The sequence below is a fragment of the Carya illinoinensis genome, chromosome 4 (assembly GCF_018687715.1).
Source record: "Carya illinoinensis cultivar Pawnee chromosome 4, C.illinoinensisPawnee_v1, whole genome shotgun sequence".
In the NCBI taxonomy this organism is placed as follows: Eukaryota; Viridiplantae; Streptophyta; class Magnoliopsida; order Fagales; family Juglandaceae; genus Carya; species Carya illinoinensis.
In genome coordinates, this window is record NC_056755.1 from 7,944,779 (window position 1) to 7,952,446 (window position 7,668).

At 34.8% G+C, this 7,668-nt stretch overlaps 1 pseudogene; it reads right to left on the bottom strand.

Annotated features, from left to right (window-relative positions):
- Positions 1–280: 280 nt before the first annotated feature.
- Positions 281–5,819, bottom strand: LOC122307426 (annotated as a pseudogene).
- Positions 5,820–7,668: the final 1,849 nt, after the last annotated feature.

Genomic DNA, 7,668 nt, shown 5'->3' on the forward strand with positions numbered 1-7,668 from the left:
ATTATGCCAAGGGTTTTGTTGCTCTTAGCAAGTCAACAATCTTCATCCAACAAGATTTAAAAGTTGAAAAAAGCTTAAGGTGGCTATGAAAGGATATAAAGAGGAGTTGATTGTTTCTTTCACTATTTATTAATTCTAAACCACAGTAAACACTCAAAAGGTAATATATTATGGAAGATAAGTTGTTGTTTTTTGATTTTTTTTTCTTCTTTTTGAGCAAAGATCAGATCCTAGAGCAGCTTGAGGCCCCATTTTATTTATATATAAAAGTAGATGCTTATGAAACTGAAAAGAAAATTGGATGTTTATGCATTATACTACCATAAGATTGTCTAAAGAGCAAATTATGGAGCTTACAGGATGAAATCAAACTAACATTTTTAATACAATGCAAATCAAGATGTAATATCACTTGATGATTAAGAAGATAAGAATAATGGTTGTGTATCGAAAGATGAGGTTGCAATGGCACTATCCAGAGCTGACATTGTTTATATAAAAACAATATCATATTACTCGGATATTTCAGTTTTGACATCTTCAATCTCTCCATTTTTTTGTTGAAGGTTATAAGAAGCTAATTTTTGCGACATTTGGTTGGCCTCCAATTTCATTGCAACTTCTTCCATTGTAGGTCGTTTCTTTCCTTTCATGTTCAAGCATCTTTTTGCAAGGTTTGCAACTGCAATGATTTTTTCTTTTTCTGTTTCCTTCAAAACTTGATTGTCAAGAATGTCAAATAAATTGTTCCCTTCCATCGAACTAACAAAAAATGCAGCTAAACTTGTGGTATCTCTCGTTCCTGTTGATGAAATAGCTTTTTCTCCAGTTAAGAGCTCAGCAAGAACAACACCAAAACTATAAACGTCACTCTTATCTGTAAATTGGCCTGACCGAAAATACTTAGGGTCTACATATCCAAAAGTTCCCTGTACTAGTGTGCTTAGGTGAGTTTGTTCAATAGCAACAGATCTTGAAATCCCGAAATCCGCTACTTTTGCTCTATAGTTCTCATCCAAGAGGATGTTTGTAGACTTAATGTCGCGATGGTAAATGGGTGAAGAAGCTGCTGAATGCAAATAGAAAAGAGCCCCTGCAACTTCTATAGCAATTCGTAAACGCATATCCCATGTTAGTGAAAACTCCTCATTTTGTCCATTGAGATATTCGGCAAGAGTTCCATTAGGAATGAATTCGTAGACTAGAAGTGGAACTTTAGTCTCTAAACAGCAACCAAGTAGTTTAACCACATTCCTGTGATTAATTTGTGAAAGAATCACGACTTCATTTATGAATGCTTGAAGTTTTTCTTCATCTATGACCATGGATTTTTTTATTGCAACAATTTTTCCATATGCCAACATACCTTTGTATACAGTGCCTTGTCCACCATGTCCAATTATTCTATCCACACTAAAACGATCAGTGGCCTTCTCCAATTCCTCTGAATTGAACAATTTGATGTTCTCAACATTAACTTCATTGTTTGTAGATAGTTGTTGTTGTAGTAGTAACCCACCATTTTGTTTGAAGAACTTCTCCTTGCGTTTAGTCCTTATCCTTTTCTTTATTACTCTGTATGACCCCTATCCACTGAAAATAAGAAATAATACACCAAGGCTTGTGCTAACACCTATTTGACTCAATGAAATAGAAATATATTAATTACTCCTTGTAGTATTACTAATGGAAAAATAATAAAATTGTTGATTAGGAACATTGACTAGAGAGACATTTCTATGAATGTTAGAATATTGACAAACAAACTATGTTTTGCCAAAAGCAGGTTCACATAAAATTGAATTAGAAGTACTTCGAAGAGAATAATGAAAATTAAATTGAAAAAAATATTGCTTTTTGGTTGGAGAACTCTATATATTATTCTCAAAACCGATTATATATATACTCGAGACAACTCTTTAGATAGTTAGTACTAGCAAATGAATTTTCTTAATTCAGAAGTTGATAGCACTTATAGTTGGAGACAATAAGATCAACTATGTGGTGTAAGTTCTTAGTGTTGGAATATGACTAAATTGAATCCATATGGTGTGTGCGCGTGAGTGTAATAAAGGGAAATGATATATACAATTCTAGAGTGTGCATGTCTCACGCATTCCGTTTAATAAATATATATATAAAAAAATATGTGACTCACATTAAAAAACTTACTTTCTAATAGAGGATCCTACTTTTTTTTTTTTCAAATTAAATATGCAAAGTTTGCACACCATAAAATTGGATCTAACATTGCTCTACAACAAATATGTAACCTATATTGGTTCAAAGCTAACATAAATAACCTAAATTCTATGAGTTGATCTTTAAAAAATTGGCATAAGTTTTTTTGTAATTTTCCAGAAGAGGAATAAAAGATTAGGATGGATTGATCGAGTATTAATAATTACAGTACCATGCATGATTAGGACTGTTCATATGGGTCAAATTTTATCCGGCCCGTTCCAGAACCCGGAGAAACCGGATTCTGGTTTCGGGTTTTGGCCCAGATCAATTCCGGACTGAAACCTAGATTACATAATCCAGACCTATACGGTCTAGATCCGGTATTAAAATCCGGGTTTCGGATTTAAAATCCGGTACCCGGATTTATATATATATATATTACGTTTTACAGGTGATTCACACTTTCACCATCTAGGTTTCCGCCGTCGTCCTCTCTCTCTCTCTCTCTCTCTCTCTCTCTCTCTCTCTCTCTCTCTCTCTCTCTCTCTCTCTCTCTCTCTCTCTCTCTCTCTCTCTCTCTCTCTCTCGCGAAACTAGTCCTCTATCACGCGAAACCGATCTCCATTTTCTTTTTTGGTTCATTCTCTTGTAGGCTGTAAGTTTCTCTTCACTTTTCTCTGTTTTTGGCCGGCCTTTATCATTTTTCTTTCACCAATACGATCCAAATCCTGCTAATAAAATGCTTTCTAGGTCTGGACTCTGGTATTTTAGCTTTGCAGTAGTGAAGTGGGGGCGAGTTTGCTTGAAGAAGAGAAAAGAGAGGCAAAGAGAGAACCTGAAGAGGAGGAATAGAAGGGCTGGAGGAATTGAGGTGCTGAAGACCAGCAGATTGGAGCCAGCGGCCATTGGAGAAAGTCTCCAGAAAGTTGTCTGAGTACTGACATTGGTGATGCACCCTAGCAGCACCAGATCTCTACCCCTGCCTCCCCACCCCGTTCATCTCTCTAAAACTCGATACAACCTCCGATTGAAATGCCGGGTCAGAGCCCCTCTATTACTCTCTTGGAATAACTTTCCGGTCTCAAAATCCGATTGAATAACCGAATCGGACTTACACTTTCTCTGTCTAAAGCTCTCTCTCTATCTTAATAATCAACCTTCAGTAGAGATTAATGTCTAAGACTAAGGACCACGAAAATGCAAGGATAAGTTTTTATATAATAAAAAAAAATTTACATTTCAACATTATTTCTTAAAAAAATCGTAATAAAATATTGATTAATAATAGAATGACTTAAAAAAAAAAAAAAAAAAAAAAAAAAAAAAAAAAAAAAAACCGGGTTGTATACGGAACCCAGATTTTCAGTTTATAAAAATCCGGATTAATCCGGGTTTAATTCGGACTGGGTCATCATTCGGATATATCCAGTCCGAAACCCAGTCTGGATTTGAAACTCGGGTTCCGGACTGCATATAACTTTAATATACTGCACAAATATTGACTATATATCTTATATAATCCTTAATTAAAATTTCCAGTTGCCCCAAAATAAAATATAAAAGAAACAAGATGGAGTTACTATTAATTATTGTGTGCTTGGAGCAAGAAAATGAAATTGAATTTGACAAACTGTACATGATTAACCGAGAACTGTTCTTTGGATGACGACATGCATGGGACAACTAATTAATTAGCATGAAAATTATTAGAGAATTTGCAAAAAAAAAGGGGAAAGGTCATGTACATGCAATTAATATGTATAATGAGAAGGAATACATACCTATGATTATGGAAAGCTTTGTGTTCTTAGCAGCGACACAACGGTAAGAACCTTCAGTGTTTTCACAGCGTGTACCAGATGTACAAGTCGTGTTAAAGTACTCAGGGTCTGTACATTCGTTAATATCTGCCAATATTGTAATGGAATTTGTTAATATATATGAGAGAGAGAGAGAGAGAGAGAGAGAGATTTGTCCAAAAGTAGCCATTAATTTTTAATTATATTGTTTCGCGCAACTCATGCATGGTTGGATAGATTGAGCAGTACTCCGGGTTTTGATCTTAACATGTGCATGCAAGCGTGTAAATAAGCAACTACTGCCATAACTCATGTAAGGGAATAAACCTTCATAGGTAATTTGAGATTTGATATTTAAGAGAAAAAAATCTTCAGAGAAAGAGTTATACATAGAATAGAGTATTTTTTAATATTTATTGATTTTCGTATAAATATTTAAGATAATACTAAATAAATAACAAATACATGACGAGTAGGGTCTACTTCATCATGTTTCTCTTCTACTTGAAATTCTAAATTTTGAGAACAAGTCAAAAATATTTTAATCCAACTTTGAGAGGGGGCAATAATTAGATCTGAAAAATATTTACACAAAATAAGTACAGGTGATCTTTTACAAAGGCGGTTATATATGATGGTTATTTTACACCTTTCTATGTTGACTTGCAAAATAGGTTGTTACGAAAGAGAAATTTACCTCCACATCCTTTAAGAAGATACGGATTTCCTTCGTAGCCACTCTGGCAGAAACAATACATGGTAGTAAAGTTTCGCAATATGTGCCACGGATTACAAGAAATGGTCGAGTTCTTGTATTCCCTTGCCGTCGAGTTTTTCATTGAGGGAAGAGAATAGAAAGTAGTATTGACAAGGCCCCAGTCCAATACCACTGGAACAGACATATTTGGATTCGGCTCTGTGAAATTGGTCTCAAACCAATTCCGGTCTACCAAAAATGCATACTTGCACTCACTACTACCATTATAGGGGGAAGAACTAAGTTTCGGCTCTATGGTTGTAGAGAATGCTTGGAGATAAGAAGGAATTGTAGTTTGGCAACAATTTGTGGCGTTGCAATGACTTCCATTTGTGAATAGAGCTCTGTCACAAGGGGATTTGCACCCACCATATGAAACCGAGTCATCGGGAAAAATGGACCACATGGAGGCAGAGTTGTTGCAACCCATGGAAATGAAGTTGTTGCGGCTGGCGGAGAAGCCGAAAGGACTTTTCTCTAACTCCAGATTCTTTGTGCTGTTCGTGACATTGTTACAGCTCGAAAATATGGGATAGTTGACGCGAACTCTGGCTCCATTTATGTTAATCTCCAGCACCTCCAGGTAATTCAACTTCTTCAAAAAGGGCTTTGGAAATCCTAGATCATAAGAGTCATTCGATGATCTGCAGACTATCTCAAACCAATCATCGACGTAGCAACCATTTTTGATTCCAAAAGGGTATGGAATGCTTACATTCCCACAGTATTCTTGACATGAACGGTTTATTACGTTCGATGCTCGAGGTAATGCATTGAGTACTGAGCACATGATCACTAACACAAGCATCCGAAACAGTACCATTTGCAATTCCATGATCAAGATCTCTTTCATTGATGATTATGATCAATTATTAAGGCCAAGGCCTCGATCGATTTTATATCGTACGTACTTGAGATAATTCAAAGCTGGAAGGAAGTTGCCATGAAGGCCGAAGTTAGTATGAAAGAAAGTTCTCAGATACAGGAAAAAAATTAGGCTTTGAAATGAATTTGTAAAGCCAAGTCGTGTTCTCTCTCTCTCGAGACTAGTTTTTTTCTTTAGTGTGGAAAAATCTTTGCTGCAACTGTCCAGCACGTGATCAAATTTATAAGGCTATGCTTATCCGAAGTTCCATGAAAGTTGGCTACATAAGCTGTCTGAAAAGTCAGTTCAATGGTACTGGTCAGAGAAAAGAAAAAAAAAATTCAAAATAATAATAATGCTAAACTTAGGATGCATGGTTTGGACCATTAAAATATATCAAAATACATGTAAAATAGTTTGTAAAATATAGTAATTAAATTATTTGAGTTAAAATATTTTATTAAATTTATAAAAATAAGAGAGAAAAAATTAAATAAAAATATTTTAAAGTTATAATATTATTTAAATATAATATTTAAATATTATTTTTAGTCTGAAATCCGAAAAAGTTGTATTGATTTAGTAATAATTAGATGAAAAAGTTAAAAATTTAAAATAAAAAATATTTTTTATTTGTGTTGGAGTATAGCTTCACAAATTGAGCAAATGGAATTAAAATCTAGAGAAGCACGGGGTAAAGTAGGAAAAGATATAAATAGTTAGTTATTTTTCTGTTATTTTCTTTTATCTCTATAAATACATTCTGTAAGTTGTATTAATTCATCAATTCAATAACGTGAAAGTCTTTCTCTTCATCTCCTCTGTTTCTGTTTTGTATTCACTGAGTCTTACCTTCAAGTATTCATCAGAAACTTGACATGGTATCAGATTGAAAACATTATTGCTTCCGCAAATTCATCTTCTTATCTTTCATTTTTTTTTCTCTCTTGAAATCTGCATTACAAAATTCTGCTCTAGAATTTTTGTAGTGATCATTCTTGCACTTTCTTGCACTTTCTTGGATAAATTTCTGAAATGGATCCTTCGGCAAATTCTGCAAATTCTTCAAATTCTGTCATAAATCCCTCTGATGATTCCTCTAGTCCCTATTATCTACATCCAAGTGACAACCGTGGAGCTCTTCTAGTCTCAGAAATCTTTGTTGGAGACAATTACATAGCATGGAGTCGATCAATCACCATAGCATTGACTGTCAAGAACAAGGTGGCATTTATCAATGGTTCGATTACTGCTCCTCCTGCTACTCAACAAGTTCTTCATACTGCTTGGTTGCGTGCCAACAATTTGGTACTTTCTTGGTTAATGAATTCCATCTCCAAAGAAATAAGGAATAGTTTGCTTTATGTTGTCTTGGCTGTTGATCTTTGGAATGAGTTGAAAACTAGATACTTAGAAAGTGATGGTCCAAGAGTTTTTCATCTTGAAAAAGCTCTCAGTTCTATAACTCAAGGTTCTTTATCAATCACTGAATACTTCAATGCTTTCAAAACTTTATGGGATGAATATGTTAGCTACAGACCATTCCCAACTTGCACTTGTGGAAAGATGGCATCATGTACATGCAATCTTTTTGACTTCTTACTACTTCGACAGCAATCTGATTATGTATTAAAGTTCTTGGTTGGGTTAAACGATCCCTATGCTTCAGTCAGGAGTCAATTACTTCTTGTTTTTCCATTACCAAGCATGGCCAAAGTCTTTTCATTACTACTTCAAGAGGAAAGCCAAAGACAACTAACCAATTTTGTAGGCCATGAAACTCATGCCTTGTTAGTAAAACAGAATAATCAGTCATTGGTTCAGTCAAAGTTTTCCAAAGACAAGCAGAAGAAGTCTTCTTTGTACTGCACTCATTGTGGATATCATAGACATACAGTGGAAAAATGTTTCCAACTTCATGGTTACCCTCCTGGTTGGACTGGACCTAAAGGAAGGCGAAATTTCCCTACTGCCCATGCTGTCATTTCAACTGGAGAGGTCTACATTCAAAATAGTAATGAGAATCAAAAGTTTTCTTTAACTTCTGAGGAATTTACTAAACT